Here is a 24,954-nt window from a genome sequence, read left to right as displayed (position 1 = left end):
TTGATAAAAAAAACAGAAAACTCTCTGCCAGATGTTTACAGACTCACACTTGATTAAGATTTCTGAACACATATGAACTGTGTCCTGGGGGATTATCAATAGATAGGCTTGCTGGGACTGATATTTAATTACAATAAAGTTTTCTTCCCACCTGTAAGATGCCCACCAGGTTGCTGCTACCTAAAAGTCTTTGAATTTTCAGAACATATCATAATCTTTCGATTAAGATCAAGATCTCATTAGGCCGTGAGTAATTGCAACCGTCTTGTATTATGCAGTGGACTTATTTTCTTTTCAGGCTATTTTAGGATTCTGTGATCCTGTAATGACAGAGACCCATTCCATCAAAATGGATTAGTTTGCTTAAATGCAAGCTATTTGATGTTTAAAATTGCCTCTGCTCAAGAAAAAAAAAAAAAAAAGGAAGAAGAAGAAGAAGACGACTAATGACTGATTTTGCAATACCACTGTTTTGTAAAAGAATCCTACCACATTTGCTTGTATGAATTGTCCGGTTAATACATGACACACGAGGGGACTTGTTTTTTCAAGAACAACATATTGCCAGCAACCACGTCACATGCACTTCAGAAAAGGTCCTCCACCTGAAACGAAGCATGTTCAGGCCCAGCCAGTACTTAGATGGGAAACCATCTAGGACAGGGGTGGCGAACTCCAGGCCTCAAGTGCCGCAGGTTTTCATTCTTACCATCTTCTTAATTAGTGACCAATTTTTGCTGCTGATTACTTCTTTTAATTAACTTGACTCAGACCCTTTAGTTGTTTGTTTTTCTTTAATTAGCAGCCAAACAATAATGAGACACAAAACAAGCCACCACATGACCAGCTCACCTGTGCCCGTCACACAATATCTGAAATTAAAGAGAGGTGGTGGTCTTGGTAAAGCTGATCTCTCAGGTCACCAAAACATTGTGATGGTGCTCTTAGAAAGAACAGAAAAACAACAGTTTTGGAAATGTCTGCTGTGGCAGAATGAGAGCAACAACAAGCCATGGAATTAAATAACGGGTTTAATTAACAGCAAGAATCAGCTTCTCATTAAGAAACTGGTCGGAGTGAAGCTGGTTGGAGTTTGAAGCCCCAGTTTAGCTGGTCATCTGTTGGCTCGTTTCACATCTCATTTCTGCTTGGCTGTCATTTAATGAAGAAAGGAATCAATTCAGAGGGCTGAACTCTTCTAACAGGGCTATTAAAGTGATGGGGAAAAAGTGAATTAACAGTGACAACTGGTCACTGATTGGGAAAAGGGTGAGAATGAAAACCTGCAGCCACTGCGGCAATCCAGGCCAGGAGTTCGCCACCCCTGATCTAGGAAAAGCTTGGGTTGCCGATGGAAGAAGTTTTAGTGAAGCCAGCAGGGGGCACTTACCCTCTGGTCGTCTTTTGACTAAAGAGTACTCTTTTTTTGGGTTTACAGTTGAAACCACACTATTATGCCCTCGCATTTTTTAATATAGCGCATATGTTTATATTGCAATATTATGCTTTGTACTTGTAGAATTTCATTTTTATATTGTTTGTAATACTGGTATAGCTGGCTTGACTCCAGTATTGAACTCTGGGCTCAACGGCGATTAAGCAATTAATTAATTAAGCAATAATAAGAAACTAATTGAAGTTTACTTAACAACCACTAGGTGGCGCTCAGTACCTTCGAGACCCACTTAGTAACGACGTTAGTATTCCGCTAGTCTAGTTACTGGTGTGAATGTAATAGTTCATCCATTATCAAATACACGTAATCGTATTGAACACTGGGCACAAGGCGGGTACCAGTCTATCCAAGGGTACACTCGCCCGTACACCCAAAATCATTCATACGGGGCCAAGTTAGAATATACCATCAGCTGGTTAATCTAAGACGCGATTATTGTTGGTATAAAAGTCTTATCGGTAAAAAGAAAACGGGACCACCCCGTGCTCAGATATAATCGGTTTATTACCAGTAATAGACACACGGGACTAACCCATGCTGAATACAAACAAATGGAGTTAACAGGACATCCTAATGAAATTTAATGTTCAGTGTTCTCGTCATCAAGAAAAGGATTTGAAAATTCAAAATTTAGTGAGCTTAATTGTTGAATATACATTTATCCCCTTACATACCATCCATCCATCCATCCATTATCCAACCCGCTATATCCTAACTAGAGGGTCACGGGGGTCTGCTGGAGCCAATCCAGGGCGCAACCCTGGACACACCCACACACCAAGCACACACTAGGGACAATTTAGGATCGCCAGTGCACCTAACCAGCATGTCTTTGTACTGTGGGAGGAAACCCACGCAGACACGGGGAGAAGCGAACCCGGGTCTCCTTACTGCGAGGCAGCAGCGCTACCCACTGCACCCCTTGCATACGCAGCTTAATATTTCTTAGTCCTGGCAGAAAGACAAACATATGATGCCCAGTTAAAAAAAATGTAGAAATTCACGTTTACTAAGGAACGTAATAAAACCAAACTAAAAAAATGGACGTGTCAGTCCCGAACTATTCTATAATATTTCAGTAGTTATTTACCGCTCTGATGCTGATCTTTCTGATCATAAAATAGGTAATTACGATAGCAATTGACAATAAAAATTCTTAATTGTAGAATTACGGAATCTGAGGGATCCTCTAGAGTGGTTCTTTATCTTGCACGATTTGGCTCAAAAGCTAATCAGCACACTGTCATCTCAAAACAGGCTTTAGTTTCGAGTTTGGTATTTTTCCGTCCTGCCATTTTAGCAAACACACATACATCGAGATGTCGATGTTTTTGGTATCAGGGGACTGTAAAACGTCGAGATCCGTCGAAAACCGGAGATCGAATTTTTTGACGAATCTAAAGCTTTCACTCCCCCTCCATAGACAACAGGTTATGATGGCTGAGGGCGCAAAGCAAAAAGGTCCCGTCACGTGAAGGGCAGAATGCAAAACCCTTGACTGTTACGACGTGCTCCTTCATCAAACAGGTTATTAATGAGCCGCTTTTGTCAAATGTGACACTTCGACGTCATGTTGTTGTGACTCATCTCTCAGTCTTTAATTAGATTACCAGTCCCGTGGTTTACGGTAGCGTGTCCCGTGCTGGGTGGCTCTGCTTGTCGTTGTTATTTTTAATCTACGTGGTCTGCGGTCGTAGACAGCAGCGCGAGTCAACGCACACACTGGGCAGGCGGAGGTTCGGAAAGTGGAGCAGTAAAACGGCAGACCGCTGGGACAGAGACAGACGCTGAACTGGACACGTAATGACAGAATTAACGATAGTTTCAAGATTTTATTGATCATTGCATACACGGCAGGCCGTCTTAACAGCATCATGGACTCCCGGGTAAAGAAGTGCACTGGGCCCTTGTTTTGATAGAAAAACAGAAAAATACAAGCCATCAGAAACACTGGGGGGTCCCTCTGCTCCTGGTCCTCCACAGCCAGTGCCTATTGAAACCATAAAGCACATTAACAAGCTCTTCAAGACTTTGGCTGCCAAGACGACTTACAACATTTGGAACACACTTTTATATTCACAGAGAGACACTATATAAAGCCACAAGACCTTTGGTTCAGTCCCCACTGTGTGACAATCATTGAAACCTGTCAGTACGCAAACTGCAATTTCTTTCAACAGTCCTACAGTTGATCTGCCAAGCTCTAGTAACATTTACTACTGTAAGGCACTACATAAAGCCACTGGGTTTCTGGTTCCACTTCCACTTCACTGAGTCACTGCTGCTTATGAGCAAAGTTAAATATGCAGCCACAGCTTCAGCTATATAAATATATAATTAGACCTGCAAAACACTTAGTCATAGTGTTGACTTTTGTAAGGCACTATATAAAGCCATAAGGTTTGATCTGTTGATCCAACGTGAACCATTTAACTTGCCAGTGCTCCACTTGGCATGCAAACAGAAGCAAGCTGTAGCCCTGGAGTTTGGTATTGCAAAGCCCTGTGCTTGTTGGCACAGTCCACCTCCTCTGACTGACACACAGCATGGCACAGAGTGTGCCAGTTAACTAAAGGGATCACTCTGGAGGAATGTTGGAATTTATTTAGCATTCATCCCATCCATCCATCTTCCAAACCTGCTTTATACTGAGCAGGGTTGTGAGGAAGCTGAAGTCTAACCAGGCAAGTATGGTGTGCAAGGCAGGAACAATGCCAGGACAGGAGGCCAATCCATCACTGGGCGAGGACACACACACTAAAGGCCAGTTTTGCAGCACCAGCCAACCAGTCTATTCCTAACGTACATTAGGATGGTGTTCAGCATTGACCACTATGTACAGCACAGCACTCTATACAGTCAATATTTGATTAATCAGGCAGTGTGGCCCAGTGCCCAAGACATTTTATTATCAACTGTGAGAATGTTGGTCTCTTTCCCACCATTAACTTGCTGTGCCACCCTTGATGAGACAGTTGACTCATCAGGGTCTCGCGGTAGATACAAGGAGACAATTGGCTCCATGCTCTTGTGGTTAGTTAATTAAGTCATTAAGTAAGGGGGTTTCCTGTGTGAAGGGCGTAAGCGTAGCATGTGTGCATATCGGAGCCAACGCTTTTTAGTGAAGTACTGAGGCCCCCTAGTGGTTAATCTGTCAGGAAAAAAAAATCTTTTGCCTATTTATTTCTTATTGTCGCCACTGTTTCACCGAGACACCCTGCCAGTGAGAAAGAATGGGCACTATATGATGTACAACGATCAAAGGGGTCTCTAGAATAAAATACCCATTAAAGAGTAAAGTAGACCCAAATAAATAAAAATTCCACAGCCTGCATGGTCCAAATCTGTCCAGCTTCAGAATAATAAAGCAAGTGAGAAAATGTAGGCAACACGTTCAGGAACTTGGTTAGCTGGTTTAGCATTTTTTGAATGTCACTGCTGAGGTAAGTAAACCTCTCGACAGACACACTGCTGATAGCTGTGCCCAAGAGCTCCTGCGTAAGACATTAATCTGCATCTGCAAGTTGAAGGACCACTTGCAGGGAAAACTTTGGGGTTGGTGGCAGGATTGGCACTCCAGCCACCACAAAAAAGTCACACAGCTCTGAAATGGCAGACGGGACTCCTTTCTGCTCTCCGCTTGAGTAGCTCTGCTGCGGCCACCCATAGGAAGGCTGCTCGCATTATAAAGAGGATGGGGGGAAAAGCCCTTGGGAGCCGAACCTCCAGAAAAGTCAAAATCATCAGAGAGCCAGTGGGATCAGGCCTGTTGAGGGTCGGAACTAGTGTGGTGCTGAGGTGCTTTTGCAGGTCCTTTGGGTCTGAATTTGAGGCGGCCCATCCGAGTAGGCGCGTGGAACGTCTGGTCTCTCAGGCAGTGCAGTTACCAGATTCTAATTTTAATGTATTCCAAAGATTAATATATATATCATTAACCTCTCTTATTACAAGATTATTTTTGTATATACTAGGGGGCTCGGCCTCCTGCTCACTTTGCTTGCCAACCCCCAGGTTTGGTTAACCAGATATACAATTTAAAGAGATTGTTATTTTCATGGGAATTGTTATATATGCATTATTTTCACTTTTACCTTAAAACGTCAGTTAAAACAATGTTTGGAATGAACTTTTCTTCAAGATCGCATTGAATTTTGACTCCGTATTTGGAGTTACATCGTGACAACGCAACGTATAACTGCCCACGATTGAATTTCATTTCTTTCTCTCTAATAAATAAACCAACTTTTTCGAATGTTTGTCCCTGTGATTTGTTAATTGTCATAGGAAAAGCTATTCTAACGGGAAACTGTTAACGTTTTAATACGAATGGCATATCAAGATCTCCTTTGGTGTCTAATGTTCTTTTTCGCAGACGATGTACTACATTACTTTTCTTGTCGCCTGTTAAAATTTTACATGTCAGAATTGTTCGACCAATTTTGAATACAACTAATCTTGTCCAATTGCATAGCCCAATACTCAGACATAAATTACGTAATAACATTACGATACATCCTTCTTCAACAGTAATTCGACTGGTGTTACCGGATGGTGTTAACAGTTGTAGATATTCTACGGGATATTGTAAATTGATGTTTTCATCTTCTGCACCATCACCACCAACTGTTTCAGCATAGAATATTGATACGCATTTAACCAATTTGCCGTCTAACCGATCGACAATGTTCATGTTAATTCGTTTCACTTCATCGTTTCTCACTGTCATATTTAGATGAATGGGTGATTCTAAGCCCTGGGGTTTGTTTCCTGCCTTGCACCCTGTGTTGGCTGGGATTGGCTCCAGCAGACCCCTGTAACCCTATAGTTAGTATATAGCGGGTTGGATAATGGATGGATGGATGGATGGTGATTCTAAACTGGGTCTTCATAAGTGTGTGTGTGTGTGTGTTCATAAGTAAGACCTTTAATGGATTGGTGTCTGTCCAGCTTAAGTGCCGGAATGCACCTGATGACGTGGTCTTGTTTGAAAATAGTTGTAAGTAGGCCGCGACGTGAAAGAATCCCATGGCGAAAGTCTCTGTGTCGCGTGACTTCCTTCCAAAAAGTCTCTTCAAAAAGTCACGTCTTGTCCCAAGATTTTTTTATTATAATAGAGAGATATTTATATATACTGCATGTATGTAATCTTTTGGGAGCCCCTTTTTGTGGAACCTGGTTCAGCTGCACACTTTTTACTTTTGCACCACATGGTCCGTGGTAAATCCGGCAAGAGAAGATTTCTTTGGTGCTCCAGGTCTTCCAGACCTAAAAGATCTTATTGAATTCTTACTGTTATCTCTTGTCCCAGCAGCATGGCTCCATCCCCCTCTCCCTTTAATGTCCCAGTCTACAGTTCATATGGAATTGCAATCAGCAGCAGCGGCAGTGACAGACAAGCCGTCGCCTTAATATGCCACCGGCACCCCAGTTACTTTTGTGGACTGCAGCGAGAAGAAAGCTGTGCTGTGACCACAGACCATTTTGACAATTAGGAATATTTGGGCTAAAGGGGAAAGGCTTGTGGGGGCTACAAGGATCGGACGAGAAGCAGCAGCTCATTTAGGTCTAGTGAAATATTCCTTCACATTCACGCCAAACCCACATGGCGTCACTTCAATTTGCCGGCCCCTGTGGTTGGAGCCATAAACTTCGGCGTGCCAGCTGCCAAATGATTCTTTAAATGTGGGAATAATCTTGACTGTCATTATCAAAGCTGGGCTGAATCATTAGAAAGATAAAATGAATAAAATTAAATTTATGAGCCACACTGGTTAGTAGGAGACATGGGATCTGCTCACTATCTCAGTTGAGTCTCTGCATGTTGCTTCCTGCCAATGTTAAAGAACCAGAAAATATAAAATGAACATACTCCATTAACATATGGGTTGTGTGATGGTTCAGTGGTGAGCATTTGCAAGGATTTGGGTTCAGTTCACAGTTGGTGCAAAGTTTTTGGCATGTTCTCCCTTTCCATTGGCCACCTAGATGAATCAAAGAATGCTGCATTCATTCAAGGGCTGTATGGTGGCACAGTGGTAGCACTGCCACCTCATGGCTCTGAAGATCTGGGCTCAAATATTTTTCCCTGTGGTATTTTTGTAGGTTCTTTCCTGTTAGTGGCAAAGTGAGCTGCAGCTAGAAGGATACAAAATATGGCATCAGTGTATGGACAGCATGGTGGCTCATTGTTTAGCTCGACTGCCTTACAGTTGCAGGGATCTGGGCTTGATTTACGGTGCCTGTGGGTTTTCTGCACATTCTCCACAGATGCTAGATGAACCAGGAAGTATAAAATAATAGAATTTAAGGGTAGCAGTAGGATAGATAGATAGATAGATAGATAACAGCTATGGGGAACTGGGTTTGATTTGTGCCCTCTTTCTTTGACTGTGGAGTCATTTTTGTTTTCTTCAGAATCCCAAAAGTAGTGTGTCAAGTGAATTGGTCACTCCAAATTAGCAAGAATGTTCCATGATAGACTGGCATACCTTACTGGATGAATGCTTTTTCGGCAGCTCCAGTGAGCTCCAGCTAGAAACAACTCCATTCTCAGGAAAGGGAGCTGACGGATTCCATATTTTCACTTTTGCAGCAGAGGTAGATTAAAAGACTCTTTAAGATGTGAGTCAATGACTCCTCCCAAGAAGAACAGAGTAGCTTGATCCTAATCAGTTAGGCCTCAAGAGTGGCCATTCCATGAAGATGACTCTACTCAATATGGATGACGTGTTATGCTCAGCTAGAGCTACCAACTTGTCATCTGTCTCCATCTTTGTTGATCTATCCTCTGCCTTTGACACGGTCAACCACCAGATCCTCCTTGCCACCCTCTTTGACCTTGGCATCACTGGAACTGCCCTCAGGTAGTTTAAGTTCTTCCTCTTGAGCAGATCCTACTGCGTACTATGGTGTGGAGAGGGTCAAGGGTGCACCAGGCAAACACAGGGGTACCCCAAGGATCAGTGCTGTCTCTTCTCCTCTTGTCTCTATACACACCTCCTCACTAGGCCCAGTCATCCTGTCCCATGCTTTCTCCCATTAGTGCTGTGCTGATGATTTACCGGTCATTCCTTCCAGAGGACCACATGGTATCAGCTATAATCTCTGCATGTCTCACGGACACTGCAACCTGGCTGAAGGAGCACCACGTCCGGCTCATCCTGACCTCCTTGTTGTCCCAGTTTGTCCGTCTATGAAGCACCCAATCTCACTGTTGCTAACACCTTCCAAGTCTGTGTGCAACCTTGGGGAGGTGAATGATGACCAACTGACCTTCACTGACCATGTTTCAATGGTCTATCAGTTTTGTAGATTCCTTTTACAAAACATCCACAGTGTCCAACTGTATCTGAATGAACATGCGGTACAATTCCTTGTCCAGGCTTTAGTCTTGGCATATCAGGACTACCGCAACTCTCTACTGGCAGGAGTACTGGCATGTGTTACTAAGCCGGTGCAGATTATTCAAAATACAGTGGCATATGTGGTGTTCAACCAGCCGAGGTGGGAGCATGTCACTTCTTGTTTCAGATCACTACACTGGCTCCCTGTAGTGGGACCTAAGTTCAAATCCTTGATGCTTGCCTACAGAGAAGTCAGTGGGTTGGCACCTACATATACGGAGACTCTTTGGAGGTCCTGTTCTCCTTCTTGACCACTCAGATCTGCTGATGAGCAGCACCTTTGCATGGCATCAAACCTCAGTCCAGACACTTTTCAAGTGTTGCTCTTAGATGGTGGAACAAGCTGCTGCCCCTCCACTCCAAATTCCGACTCCCTCAAAGTGTTTAGGAAGTGTTTGAAGACTCTCTTGTTAGTTGAATTTCTGTCTAACTGACAATGACTTGGTTGGGTTGTATAGCCTAAGAATTGTATTTAGTTCTGAGCTCTTCATTTGTGATGGTCAATTTTGTCCCCTTGTCCTGTAACACTTGTCCCCAAATATTCCCCCAGACTGATGTTTACTCTATTATGCAGACCTCTTTTGTAAGTCACTTTGGATAAAAGCAGTTGCTTTTTTTGAGTTTAGTGGCTTACGGTCTACTAGCATACATTACCCAAAAGGCAACAATGGCATTTTTAATACAATGTCTTTTGGTAGTATCACCGGTGAGAAAGTTGCCTGTTGACACCCCTCTTGTTTGCCTGTCCTTGCTTGGAGCTGCTGGATGTGGTGTGCAGAGTCTTAACCATTGGAGATAAAGGATAAGTCCATCTCGCTGGTGACCAGTCCATTTTCTGACTGTGGGGATTTCATCCATTTTAGGCTCAGTCCAGATAAACTTCACCCATAAGAAAATACGAACACATAACTCCAGTTCTTAAATCCTTACACTGGCTCCCGGTTAAGTTTAGGGCAGATTTCAAAATCCTCCTTTAACCATATAAAGCCCTAAATGGCCAAGGCCCAGCTTACTTATCATGACTTACAAACCAGAATGTACATTAAGATCTCAAGATGTTGGTGTGCTTATGATTCCAAAGATTAATAAAATAACAGTGGAAGGTTGAGCTTTTAGTTACAAGGCCCCTAAACTGCGGACTAGTCTGCCTGCTACTATAAGAGATGCTTCTTCAGTCTCAGCTTTCAAACCCCAGCTGAAGATTCACTACTTCAGTTTAGCACACCCTGACTAGAGCTGCTGATTAACTGTGCAGTCTGCATCTCTGTTGTTAGTCACGAGCACTAAAACACAAGTAATATGATAGGTATAAATTTGTTACTAACCCTCCTCTATTTTGTTTCTCTTCTCGGTACTCAAATGTGCCACTTGGTGCCACAGTCCACCTGCCAGGTTGTCCTGCTTGCCTAAGGTAAAGTCATCTCTAATGGAGGATCACAGGAATAATAGGGTAGAGGGGTCCTTTCATCGGATTGGCTGGTCCAGCACTGACTCAGCTGTGGAATGGCCAATAGGGGAAGTCAGCTTGATGGTCGAGGTCTCCAGGACTCTAAACAAATCCAAATTACATTATGTGATATCATCTACTCTGAATTCTGCTCTGTACTTGTAATATTTCTATTGCACTATTGCAGTATTGTATTAAGGATTACTTGTAATGAGGCATATTGATAAGGGGGATGACTTAGAGGACAGATTATAGAAGTCATGTTGAGAACTGTGAGAATTGTCTGCAACTCAACATGTACAAAGCCAAGGGTCTGATTATTGACTTTCACCGCTCCAAAGAAACTTGACGACCGGTTGCTATTCAGGGAGATGGCCCACTGCTACAAGTATTGTACATGGGGGTCCACCTCAATGACAGGCTGAACTAGTCTCGAAACACAGAGGAACTTAATAAGAAGAGTCAGAACAGATCATTTTGCTTTGTGCTCTCCCCCACCATAACCTATAGTCTATGAGGGAGGAGTGAAAGCTTTAGATTCGTCAAAAATTTCGATCTCTGGTTTTCGGGGGATCTCAACATTTTAGGGTCCCCTGATATCGATGATGGGTGTGTGTCTGTCTGTGTGCGTGTCTGTGTGTCTTGAGGACAGTCTAGAGCTAAACGGCTGGACTGAAAAATGCCAAACTCGAAACTTAAGCCTGTTATGAGTTGGCGATGTGCTGATTAGTTTTTGAGCCAAATCCTGAAAGAGAAAGAGGTACTCTAGAGGAGCACTCAAATACGTAATTCTGAAATTAATTTTGAATTCTTCTCGTCAATTGCTATCGTAATTAGCTATTTTATGATCAGAAAGATCAGCATCAGAGCGGTAAATAATTACTGAAATGTTAAAGAATAATTTGGGTAACTTGGTCCCTAAGACACAAAGCCTACTGACTCTCAAGTCTGAATTTTTTTGCCTTAGGAGGCTGTGCTCCTTTATTAAAAAGTAGTGACATCCTTTACATGTTCTACAACTCTGTGATGGCCAGTTTGTCCTTTCAAGACAGGCCCACTGAATCAACACACTAATTTACAAGGCAGGCTCAGTTATGGGACGCACTCTGGAGAGAATGAAGGCGAACGTGAACGCCATTATGAACAAAGCTGCACACTCTCTCCAACATAGAACAATCCGTTGGCAATAAATAAAAAAAAACTGTGACTGCTCTCTTATCTTTAGCCAGGTCAGAAACCGGTAAAACCACACCTGCAGTGCCCACGTGTGGGATTTAAATGCAGGGATGTGGAGCAGGGAGGCAGCAGGGCTTACCATTGTGTTGCTGTGGCCGCTGTGAAGATGACAATCAGCTGTTTTTCTAATCTTTCAGTTGTCCATTTGTCAGCTGCCATTGTCTACTGTGAGCAAGTGTGTGTGTGTGTGTGTGTGTGTGTGAGTGTGTACCGTGATGTAATGGCATCTGTAGGCAGTGTGGTCTAGTGGCCATGGCATTGGACTATAAATCACAAGCTCACTGCTATAATTACCAGCATCAACTCAACGACTCTGTGGCCCTAATCAACTTCAGAGGGCTTCATGGAAACAGTTATGTTATAGACGGAAGTTCTTTTAGATGGTGTTCACTACTGAAAGGTGCTATACTGTATATAAAAACAATCTAATCTAAATGAGCCAGTGAGTCAAGTGTAAAAGCATATCTGGACAGTTGGACTACACGATCCTAAATATAAGGGTGCCAAAGCCAAGAACCAACCACACATCCTGGATCCAGAAGGAACCTTTATTTATTTAGATCCGTAACAGGCTCCATAAATAACATTGAAGAGCTGATAGCAGCTTTGTGAAGCACCAATGGGTTACCAATTTTAAAAGGACTTTTGCTGCCTGCAATAACACAGGCTACGTTTAGGTTTTCTTCATCTGTTAGTATCAGGCTAGGTAGCCAGCTAGACATGAAGGTTTTTTGTTTTGTTCAATTATGAAGAACCTTTTCAAAGCCTGAAGAACCAACTTTATAGCCAAAGACCCCTTGACAGCGTGAAATGGCTCTTGTTCGAGCAATGGTGGAACCACACACCCCGGTAAAGTGCCATTTTAGAATCAGTACTTTTAAGAGCATAGCGAGGTATTTGAAAGGTGTATCCGGAGAGGGTTCACTATTGAGAGCCACTAAATGAACTCACAGCCATGTATTTTCTTCCCTTCTTCTGCTCCATCATTTCCACCAGGATTGGGCTTTGATCTCGTCAACACGAAACAGAATTATGGGAGTGCGGTTTATGGATTATTAGAAGGGATGAGTGGTGAAAACATGGGAGCTACCTAACAAATCCAATCACAATGTCAACTGGCTTTCACTTGAATCAGTTTTCACACAGCCCTCCTTCTGAAAAGGAGCCCACTTGTTTAGAACAGACTGGTCAAGGTGGTCCTACCAACACCTCACATTTCTTTTCTTCTTTAGTACTATGTTGCATTCTCACAGTTGTTAAAGTGTTTGTGTTATTTGTTTTTATTCTTGATGTCTTAAATGGACCAAGACAAAAGTTGCACTTTTAAGTCATTCATATTAATAAACTGAAATTTAAATAAGAATAAGTGCAAGTGTACAAAACAGACTGGCATTGCTGTATACGTTAGAAATCTAGTCAGTTAAAAAGGTGCATGAAGGCAAACTGAACGCTACAGAAATGAGGACGTTAAGATGGAGTAACAAAGCTTGAGGAGATCAGGAATGAAAGAATCAGAGGTACTGTTAAAGTTGGGAAAATCTCAAAGAAAATACAAGGAAGGAGGATAAAGTGGTACAAGCATATCATGAGAAGAGAAGAAACCAATTCTGCACCTATGAGGTGTATAGATAAGGAGGATGAGACAGAATAGAAGAGTCAGGTGGAGAACTTTGTGAGTCTCAAGGACTGTATGAGCAACTCTGGAGCAGCACAACGATCAGGCCGGTCTGGTTTACTCTTCACTCCGTACACCTCAGACCATGAATATAACAGCAGGTCATGTCACTTGGAGAAATTCTCATCTGATTCTGCACTTATGGGGTTTATTGATGGAGGGGATGAGACAGAGGAGAGGAGTCGCAGGGAGAACTTTGTTTCTTGGTGCAAAGAAAACTGTCTGCATCTTAGCATCAGCAAAACCAAGGAACTGCTTATTGACTTTCACCACAGCAAAGAGCCACTATGCCCGGTCACTGTTCAAGGAGAAGATTTAGAGGTGATGCACTCCTACAAGTACTTGGGGGCCCACATTAGACAGGTTGGAGTGGCCTCGTAACACTGAGGAACTATACAAGAAAAGGCAAAGCAGGTTCCTCTTTGTTAGGAGAGTGAGTTCCTTCTACAACTACAACTCTGTGATGGTCAGTCTGTGGTGTGCTGGGCTGGTAATGTCACTTCAAGAGAGGCCCAATGAATCAACAAGCTAATTAAAAGGGCAAGCTCAGTTATAGGATGCACTGTGGACTCCCTGGATATCGTAGCAAAGGGGGGAATTAAAACAAAACTGAGTGTCATTATGAACAACACTGCACATCCCCTCTGTGACACACCAACACTGAGGATTCTCAGTCAACAAATCATTCAGCAGAAGTGTGTTAAGAAACACCACAGGGGTTCTTTATACCAACAGCAATCCTGGAACTGGGATTGCCATGTCAGTTATTATTTCTTTTTAAATTTTCTTCCTTTTTAGTCATTGTGTGTATGTATATATATTTAATGTATCAATCTATTCATATACAGTGGTGTGAAAAACTATTTGCTAGGAGTGGCCTAGTCAAAGTCCTGACCTGAATCCAATTGAGATGCTATGGCATGACCTTAAAAAGGCGGTTCATGCTAGAAAACCCTTAAAATAAAGCTGAATTACAACAATTCTGCAAAGATGAGTGGGCCAAAATTTCTCCAGAGCGCTGTAAAACACTCATTGCAAGTTATCGCAAACGCTTGATTGCAGTTATTGCTGCTAAGGGTGGCCCAACCAGTTATTAGGTTCAGGGGGCAATTACTTTTTTTACACAGGGCCATGTAGGTTTGGATTTTTTTTTCTCCCTAAATAATAAAAACCATCATTTAAAAACTGAATTTTGTGTTTACTTGTGTTATATTTGACTAATGGTTAAATGTGTTTGATGATCAGAAACATTTTGTGTGACAAACATACAAAAGAATTAGAAATCAGGAAGGGGCAAATAGTTTTTCACACCACTGTATGTACTATTTAAAGTGCTTCTGTAAAAAGCCAACTTTCCCCCTGGGGACACATTCTATCTAAACAATGTTGGGAAAAGAAACCTGGATATGGAGGTGTTGGGACAGAAGAAGAGGATGAACAAAGAGAAAATGGATGGACTGTGTGAAGGGGAATCTGAGGGAGAAATGGGTATCAAGTAAGAACGTGTGCAACAGACTAGACTGGAGGAGGCTGGACCAACATAGCGACTCCACGTGAAAGTGGGAAAAGCTTCAGAAGAAGATATTAATAAACTGAATTAAAAAATGTCTGACAGTATATTTGCAAAATCTGTGCTTCAGGGACTGTGGTGTTCTCTTGACCAAGTACTTTGCAACAGCTTGTAAAAATGGGCTGATGTTGGATTTAGATGGCATGATCCAGAAGACTTTATGGGGCCAGGAAAGCGGAAGCAAATAAACGCAAGTCTGGAACTCTACGTATGAATGAATATTCTGGGTAAAATTAAAATACGCAAATAAATGCATTGTGAAATATGGCAATAAATAAAAACAGAACGGTATGCAAGCATAAACAGTTAAATGCATAATACATGTTTGTTGCTTATTTATATATTTAATTATTTCATCATTTATTTATGTTAGTGAGAGTGCACTGCTCTTATGATGAAATAAACCTTAAAATGCAAACAGTCATTTTCACCCACCAAGGTTGACTAGGTGGGCTCTAGTGACTACTGTGTGTTGACTGGTGAATCGTCATAACTTTGCACATGTCCGTGAGCCACACAAGGTGAGCAAAGCACATACTCATAGTTCTGATCTTGGCAGAAATGAGTATGCAAGAAATAGTTGCACAGAATTACTGCACAGCTACTTTAATTCAAGATGTGCTGAATTCATCATCAACAGGGGTCTGCATTGGACGTGTGGTTTCTGCCTAGAAGTGTAGCACTTCATGCCCCAACATTTATATGCACCCTACTGACAAGTAACCACACCCTGCTGACAAGTAACCAATCAAAACACAGCCCTTGCTAGAGCCCGCCCTCTCAACTTTGATAAGTGAAAAATGTCAGTTTTCATTAAAGCCGTATTTCATGTTGTATGTGAAGTCAGCAAAGTAAAGAAGTACTGCTATTGAATTAAAAACATAAAAGGGCAAAAACATTTCATGGCATGTTTATTTATGCCATATATACTGTGTGTGTATGTGTATATATATATATATATATATATATATATATATATTTTTTTTTTTTTTTTTTAACTAATTTATTGTTACATTTCACAATACATTTTTTTTCATCTGAACTTTGCCTTTAGAACAGGTAATCCACCTGAAGCTAAGTGTGTTTGGGCCCTGCCAGTCCTTGGGTGTGAGAAGTTTGGGTTGCTGCTGGAAGATGTGTTGGTGAGGCCATCATATGTCGCTTACCCTGTGGTCCGTGTGTCGATCCCAAAGCCCAAGTGCAGTGACAAGGACACTTTGCTCTAAAATTAGTACTCTCTCTTAGATGAGATGTAAAACCAAGGGCCTGAGTCTCTGTGGTCATAAAAGATCCTAGGATATCTTTTGAAAAATTGTAGGATGGGCCCTGATATCTTGACTAAATTACCCACCACAGCCTGGTCATTCATGTCCCAATTATCTGGTCTTTAAATTGGCCAGCTTTCTCTCTCAACTCTTCATTTCATAATGAGAAGCAGCTACTCCAGTATAAAATTCACTTGTAAGCAAATTAATAAGAAAATGATAAAAAAAAAAGCAGAACATGGAGAGCAAAATCCTAAAAAGCAGGAAAAAGAACAATAATGTCACACACACACACACACACACATTTACTGTATACGCACACAACTGTTTCCTACATTCTCCTATTCATTTAGCAAACCCAGTTTGTAATTTCTGAATTGACACATACTAAGTAAAAGACTGGGGAATTACAGCTTGTTTAATAAAGTCAGGAGTCCAGTTAAAAGCAGAAGGCAGGGCCATCTTCACAGCATCATAAGCACCTGGGCACTGGGGTCCCCGTTTTAATAGCAAAACAGAAATATTCATTGGTATCAGAAACACAGTGGGTGCCCTGGCCAGTGCCCATAGGTTAAAACAACCCTGGGTGGATGGAATGAACACCTGCAGTTAACATGGTCTGCAGTGGTGAACTTGAGGCCCACTTAGTTAAGCATTTTATTACTAACTAGACATTAAGCCTGTTACAATAACGGGCGCTAGAACAGTAGTGCATAAACATTAGTAGGAACAGTCTACTGTATATTAAATGGCAAGGGACCTTGTATGTAGCTGTAATATGCGTCACTGTATTGTGTGCCTTTAATTTTCTCTCTCAGCAATACTGGTTTGTATTTCCGTAAAATGCCTGTAATTTTGTAAGACAGTAATACAGTGGAACCTCGGTGGAACAGCGTAATAGTAAACTAAATGTAAAAAGATTGAATAACACTAAGAAAACCTTGAACAACAGAGAAAACTAACACTGCAAGAATTTGCGCTATAGCCTTACGACCCACTCGCTAAAAACTCTTTTTTTAAGGAGTTTTAAGCACAGGGGAAAAAATGAACATTTGAAAAATCCAAAATCTAATAAACAACCAAGAAAAGTAACATTGCAACAATGCATGCGTGCACCTGTGTGTGTGTTTCTGTCTCGGGCCTGTGTGTGTGTGTATGTGTGCGCGTGCGGACATGCGTGTCTGTCTCTGTCGCGGGTGTGCGCGTGTGTGTGCGTGCGTGCGTGTCTGTCTCTGTCGAGGGCCTGTGTGTGCACGTGCCTGTCCCCCATGCGGGCCTGCCTGTGTGTGTGTGTGAGTGTGTCTCTCGCACGGGCCTGCCTGCGTGCGTGTGTGCGTGCGTGTCTGTCTCTCGTGCGTGCGTGCCTGACTGTCTCTCACGTGTTCCTGCCTGCGTGCGTACGTGAGTGTCTGTCTCTCGGGCGGGCCTGCATGTCTGTCTGTCTGTCTGTCTCTCGCGTGCACGCACCTGTGTGTGTCTCTCTCTCCCTCTGCACACACAGGGAATGCACAGGAAGAGACTGAACATGTGTGTGGCCCTGCACATGCGCACTTTACCAGAAGACACACACACACACGCACACCTGGACGCACACAGGGGTTTTATTAAAGAGGATAAGCACACATATGAATGCAACACTGAAGTAGCGGTTCCATTTTAACACTCAGGGGTCATTTGCATCCGTGTCTTTACTTTCCATCACTAATCGTCAGTATTTAAATACAATTAAGAGAGTAAACAGGAAAAGGCAAAATGAATGCAGTAAACAAACCTTTAAAGACATGAGAAACCCTGCAATTTCTGAATTTTGCTTACAAGTAAAGATATTAGCACATATTTCTGAACGTAAAATAAGAGACTAATTAAACAATCACATCCTTTAGGAGTAAAACTAAACCATTTATTTGTCTAACTAACTGTGGAGTTAAAACCAGTAATCACAGTGGTACCCCAAGATTGAAATAGGGAACCCCTGCTGTAAGCGGATTTGTTTGGGCCACATCTGGAGAATTGCCTAATGTTAGTAAATCGACCTTTCTTTGAGAAAAGGTGGTCGCCCTCTCTTCTCTGTCTTTCAAGCTACCGGCATTTTTTTTGCTTTTCTTGAAACCGGATCTTGCCTTCAACATTTCAGTTTTAAGCAAAAACGAAAATGCATCAGATGTTGGCGATCCATTTGTGCAGATCACAGACATAGAATTACTAGATGCCACATGACCAGCAGCATCGTATGTCAATATCACTACCATATTGCGAGTGGCACTGCTGTGGAGTGAAGTAGTAGATAAAGATGCTTCATGTATGTACTGCTTGGGATTGTACAAACCGCTGTACACTCCAAACCAGATCCCGGGGGATAACATTTTATAGGTAAGGCTGAACAATTGTTTTTGTTATATTTGGCTGTTAGAAAATCTCCGTTTTATAATCTTAACTTTAGCTACACCAGGCTAAGCTAGCAAAGCTATGCATTCATGTGCTCAAGTGAACCTCCAAACAAATTTTGGCTAAACATATTTAGTCACTAACTATGTAGATTATTGTTAGCTGTTAACATTTCTCAAACTCTAAAGATTTGCCAAAGAAATCCACCTCAGAAAGCAGTGGGAGATAACTTAGACGGGATTTTGAGAAAGCTGTCCTGTGATGTGTGCCATGCTAGTTTGATAACGGATGCTGTAGCGACATCATATGATCAAAGCTACCACTTGCTCACATTAAAAAACAAAGGAGATTTGATGATTCCTTCTGAGGGTCCAGTCAAGGTGGTCAAAGTAGCTGAGCGTGTTATCCGGCAGTCGACATGAGGGCAGGCTGTCAGTGTATCTTTGATCAATCGGTTTGTTTGGGATGAGATTAGTTCAGATGATGTGTTTTTTCTCAAGGAGCACATTGAAGGAAACACAGTTTGAAATTGACAACCATCATTTCATGAATTTGGCATCTACCTATATATGTCTATGGTGCAAATCATAGATATATATAGATAGACGCCGCATTCACTGTGTTGCCCAGTCGAAACGATACGTCAGAGCATCCGCCTTATTGCGAGTGGCAGAAGTGCCATTTAAACTAATACAGGTAGGTGTGGAAACCGGGTTTTCTGATGAAAAAACAATAATGTTTAAAACAGTATCGTTTACATACATCAGATTTTGGCGAATCATTTAAATGCAATTATTTATATCCATTTATACACTAATAATGGCAATTATTAAATAATAATAAATTATTATTATTATTATTATTAAATAATTCTTCCCATATAAGTAACATTTCTCAGACTGCCTTCTTCCATCTCTGAAACATTTCTAGACTTCGTTTATTGGTTAATGCCCGAGTCACCTCACGTAAAGATTACTGTAATGCTATTCTATCTGGCATCCCACAAAAACTTACCCATCGCTTACAACTTCTGCTGCCAGAACCTGTTGTTCTAAATCCACTGAACATATCCCACCTATTCTCTCTCAACTTCACTGGCTCCCTGTTAACTACTGAATACAATACTAAATACCGCTCTTAACATTTAAAGCTCTCCACAACCTCACTGATCTCCTCCAGACTTGCACTCCTCTCGCTCACTCAGATCCTCCCCTGCAGCTCGACTTTCTGTACCACACATCAGACTCAGTGCTGTGGGAGCTCGAGCGTCTCTCATGGTGCTCCTCGACTTGGGAATTCTCTTCCCTCTCATATCCGTCAGCTTGATTCAATAACACATTTTAAAACTGCCTTCAAAACTTATCTTTTCAAACTGGCATACCAATTGTGAATTTTGCATTGTTACTGCCAGTTATCTTTGTTTATTTGCCAATTATTGCATTTTGATTTATAATTTGTTTGTTTTAATTTTATTAATGTTGTTTAATTTTATTATAATTGTAAGGTGACCTTGAGTGCTAAGAAATGTGCCTATTAAATAAAATGTATTATTATTATTATTGAGATGAAAACTTGACCAATGTCTGAAAGTCAAAATAGTAAGACTGCAACTGGTAGTCTGGTCTTTCTTTTAACAGTGAAATGATACACTCAATGACAAAATAAAAAAATGTTATTGTATAATAATTGGCTTAATTTCTGAAAACATTTCACTCATTCCTGTGCTATATAAATAAATGTTGATTGATTGATGTCTCTCTCTCTCTCTCTCTCTCTCACACACACACACAATATGGTTACTTAAATATATACAGAATAAGATCTAAAATCCTTGAAACAGAACTGTCTTACATGGCTTTTTCCGTGTGTTGCCACTCTGTAATTTGAGAGTTTTCAGTCTGGCAATATGGTGCAGCCTTAGTTTGAGTAAGACAGACACAACTAAACACATGAGCATAAAATGATGGTTGTCAATTTCAAACTGTTTCCTCAATATGCTCCTTGAGAAAAAAAACATCAAGTTTGAGAAATGTTAACAGCTAACAACAATCTACATAGTTAGTGACTAAATACGTTTAGCCAAAACGTTGTTTGGAGGCTCACTTGAGCACATTAATGCATAGCTTTGCTAGCTTCGCCTGGCGTAGCTAAAGTAAAGATTATAAAACGGGATTTTCAAATAGCCAAATATAACCAAAACAATTGTTCAGCCTTACCTATGAAATGTAATCCCCCGGGATCTGGTTTGGAGCGTACAGCGGTTTGTAAAATCCCAAGAAGAACATGTGTAAGGAATCTTATCCATTACTTCACGCCACAGCAGTGCCACTCGCAATATGGCGGCGACGTTGACGTACGATTGGGCTGGTCATGAGGCGTCTAGTTATTCTATGTCTATGGTGCAGATGACCGCTCCAGAGTACAAGTTTGAGCGGACCGGGCTAAACCATTTTGGCTGAAAATGCCGGGAGCACGGAATGCAATAGAGTCTGCCTCCATGGCGACGCTGTTCAAAAAACAAGGAAACGCCACAATATTTAGTTTATAAAATCTCATTGAAAACGTGTACAATTATGTACAATTATGTTCTAATATTCTGAGGGCCTCTGTCAGTCAGAGGCTCTCGTAATCGTCCTACCTTTCCCCCTCTCTACAGCGCCACTGCACTCACCTGAAGTCGCTATTAGCCCGTTCGACAAAGAGCACAGCAAAAATTAACGGGATATTATGCCATGCATTAAAACTAGAATTTTCATTTTGGTTTTAATATGAAAAGAAGGAAATTACTGTATTTGTAGCAGCACGTTTCGCTTGCAGAAAAAAAAACTTTTTCTGATTTTTGTTAACTGTTAGCAAAGGAATGAGGCGGCGGAAACATCTTGTGTGTCTTGTACATTGTACGTAAACGTAGCTGGTTTGTCTGAGCTCTGCTGCCTAGCATTTTAAACCGCAATGATATAAAAGTCAGGATAATTAAACCAGATCAATGCATTTGCTAACTCGTTGAATCCAAAACTGGCACGTATATAAAATACATGTACCTCACGTACGCCATTCAAAACGTGGAGACGCAGGTCCTTCTTCATATATAGCGCCTCTTCACCCGTTTATCTCCGTTAAGCATTAAACATGGACATGGTGCAGGTGTATCGCACTACAGGAAGGCACATGCGATCGATGGTACCCTGTTACAGGTTTTATTCCGATCTGGTGCCCTGTCCTGTCGGGACAGTCTCCTAAAACATGAAAAGCTAAGCGGGTTCTGAAATGGACATACCCTGTACAGTATACATGATTTTAATATCGATAGATAGATACTTTATTAATCCCCAAGGGGAAATTCACACAGCCGTACATAACAGCAAAACAAGAATGCGGCGAGATTCCCTGAAATATGTTCCAGTGTGGTGCTGAGGTGTCACCCGCTGCATTTGGGTCCCAATCAGGTGCTTCGTCGTGTGTGTATGGTGAGGCAACGCGCTATCCGCGCATGCTCTTAACCTTTCTCTTTCCCTCTGTCTCTCCCGATCAGGCGCACTCTTAATATACTGGTTCTAAAGTGCCACTTAACTGGGTACTGTGGTTCCTCGCTGAACGATTGTTCGGCAAAGAACTGTTTTATTCCGGGAAAGGTTCCATATGAAGTTGTTTTTTCGTGCTTTGAAAGGGTTCTTAATACGTGGACAAAACAGAAATCCTTCATGTATAGTAGACTGGCGGAATACAACATACGAAGAAAACCTAAACGTGCCCTGTATTAGTGTATACGGCAAAAGTCCGTTTAAAAATCAGGGACAAATCACAAATCTGTTGTCATCAGATGTGTAGCTTGTTGCGGATATAAAGAATGATTCTTCACGTGGAAGGTTATTTTTGAGCCAAAAGTGGTCCCCCCTATTGCATGACTCTGAGAACAAAAAAAAAAAAAAGTGCAGAATCTTCTTTTTACTCAGTTTCGTTTTACGGACTTAGAAAATCCTTGAGCGCAATGAAGCTCGTAAGAGGCCGTGCACTACTGGAATCTCGCGTTTGTTTTAAATGGCAACAGCAGTCCAGCTTGGTTAGTAGCATTTTGAACCATGTACTGGCAAACAAATCTGTTGTTCATATTCAGGCTTCTAAATCCCGCAAAATATATGGCGTGTAGTGTTTGAAAACATTAAAATGTAAGTATAGGTTGCCTCTTTATTTTTAGTTGTTTATGGTACAGCTTACTAAAATACAATACAGACTGAAGAATTAATAAGCATCCATAATAACTGCTAAAGAATGCAAACCAAGCGGTGCCAGGACCATACAATACTGATTATAAATGTAGCTGAGCTCAAGCAGGGCTTTAAGACAATCGAGCTTTTCACTGCCAGGAGTAAATTCGAAAGGTCAGCTGAATGGATTTGCATGATTTTATCTACGCCAGGCACAGCTACATTCTGAACAGATTGATTTTCAATCGTTTCCGGAATTACGGGTTATTAAGATTTGATGAAGTAGGTATACCCTGTTTGATTCCGCTTTAAAACTGTCATTTTATAAGGGAGGGAGATGGAATTTATTAATTCTATCATACTTTCATTTATAAGCACATTTCCTCGACCCCATATGCAGAGGGTCCCTTATTTCAATCAATGCCCACCTGGATCGCTCTCCCTAAAATCATTAAAAGCATTCAAACCTCAATCTTTCACATTTTTAAATATATCCTAAAGTAGCCGCTTCCAGCAAAACAGAGAACCGGTGTGGTGGTTAAGCACGTGGACGTCAAACCCTGAATCGGACCACTGACACCGTGTGACCATGAGCGTGAAACTTCACCTGCCTGTCACTCATTAATGACATTTTGTGGTTCTTTATTGGGTCGCGTCTTGTTCACTAAAGCACCATTTCATTCTGGACAGGGTTCTCTGCATTTGAAGCTGATTCTTTGTGCTTTGAAAAACTTTCTAATATGTTAAATGTTTAATGCCCGGTAGGCTACCTGGCAGAACAGTAGCAGATTAAGAAAACCTGCACTTAGTCGGTGTTACTGCATGCAGCAAGCGTCCCTTTCACATCCTGATTTATTGATATTTCATAGATCTGTTCGTATCTAATCGTGGTTATTTACGCTATACGGAGCATTTTACGGATTCAGATTAATAAAGATTCTTTCTGGAACCTTCATGAGGATGCGTCTTTTGAGAACCAAAAACGGTTGTCCCTATGGCATCGCACTGAAGAAACAATCTGGCGCCTTTATTTTTAAGAATTGTGCCCCGACTGGAAAAACAAAAGAAACGTGCATCTCAAATGCTGTAAGCTGGATAAAGGCATCAGTCAATTAACAGTAACAATAAATCAACAGGCGACATTTAGCCAGAATGGATGAAAGAAAGGAAGAATGAAAGAAAGTCACCTCGAATACCAAGCCGGTCTTTTTGATTAACGTCACGGTTAAGGCCAAATTTCTTATTCCTTATTTATTATTCACCCTCTCATCTTCCAAGCTCTAAATGGAACTCTTCCTGCAGAAATGGAGACTAAAACAAGGACCCCCACTCACTCGAAGTGGATACCAGTTTATTTACAAGACACATACGCATTTGGTCACCAATCAAACAAACTCCAAGTATTTGAACTTCAGGAGGAAACCCGGGGAAACGGGGGGGAGAAGAGGCGACATTTCCACAAAAGGCAATCCATCTGCACCGTACATGCGTCTGGAATCGTCCTGATACAGACCTCCGGAAGAAAGCCGCTAAATAAAAAAATAAATAGATAAAAAAAAAAAACGCCACCACACCACCAAAAAAAAACCCCAAAAAAACTGTAAGGCTTGCAGCCATAATACCAGTGGATATTTATTCTCATGTACAACAAAAAAATAAAAATTATATGTATTGCTAATTCCAATGCGTAAACAAAGCCATACACAGAATCAGACGATCTTCTTGGACACAAAGAAGCAGTTATTTAAAAGCAAACAGAATGAATTTCTATCACCTTTCATCGTAAAAGCAGGTTTTGAAGTGTTGTGCGTTTTTTTTAAATTTTAAAATACTCCACCCACGCCGCTGTTTAAGAGTTATAAATAACTTTGTTTTTTACTTCTTGTGAATTAAAATAGCGTACCTCAAGTGGTTGTAGCGGTGGAGGTGCCAAATATACCCAGCAGGATAAATGAATTCCAGAGTGTCCCGTCAGCGGCAAGCCCTGCGTCCCCAATACCAACTCTTCTATCAGACTTGTCCAAAGTTGCTTTTCTTTTTCCTGTCTTCTTTTTTTTAATTCTTATCTTACGGGTACACTGGGCGGAGGAATGGCCAATATGCGACTCCCAGGGCATCCTGGCCAATCGAAAACAGGCTTTCGCGAAATAGGGCGGGACGCTTAAGAGAAAGGAAAACAACGTAAATTGTTCCAAATATTACCCAGGCTTCGTGATTTCTAGGATCTGGTGACGAGCGCAGACACGCAAACTCAGAGAGAAAAAGATAAAAGCTTCTTCGTCTGCTCTTTTATGAATTAACACTGAAAGGAA

General features: G+C 41.5%; 1 protein-coding gene across 1 annotated transcript in view; it reads right to left on the bottom strand.

The window, feature by feature from the left end:
- Positions 1-24,708, bottom strand: part of s1pr3a (sphingosine-1-phosphate receptor 3a) — a 32,410-nt gene extending 7,702 nt beyond the window's left edge. Inside the window, exon 1 of the mRNA XM_039766881.1 lies at positions 24,546-24,708. The gene's annotated coding sequence lies outside the window, so the exon portion shown is untranslated. The remainder of the gene's footprint in view (positions 1-24,545) is intronic.
- Between the last annotated feature and the right edge of the window lie 246 nt (positions 24,709-24,954).

This window comes from Polypterus senegalus, chromosome 10, assembly GCF_016835505.1.
Source record: "Polypterus senegalus isolate Bchr_013 chromosome 10, ASM1683550v1, whole genome shotgun sequence".
In the NCBI taxonomy this organism is placed as follows: Eukaryota; Metazoa; Chordata; class Cladistia; order Polypteriformes; family Polypteridae; genus Polypterus; species Polypterus senegalus.
Note: the sequence above shows the minus strand (reverse complement) of the source record. Positions and strands in the feature narration are given on the sequence as shown.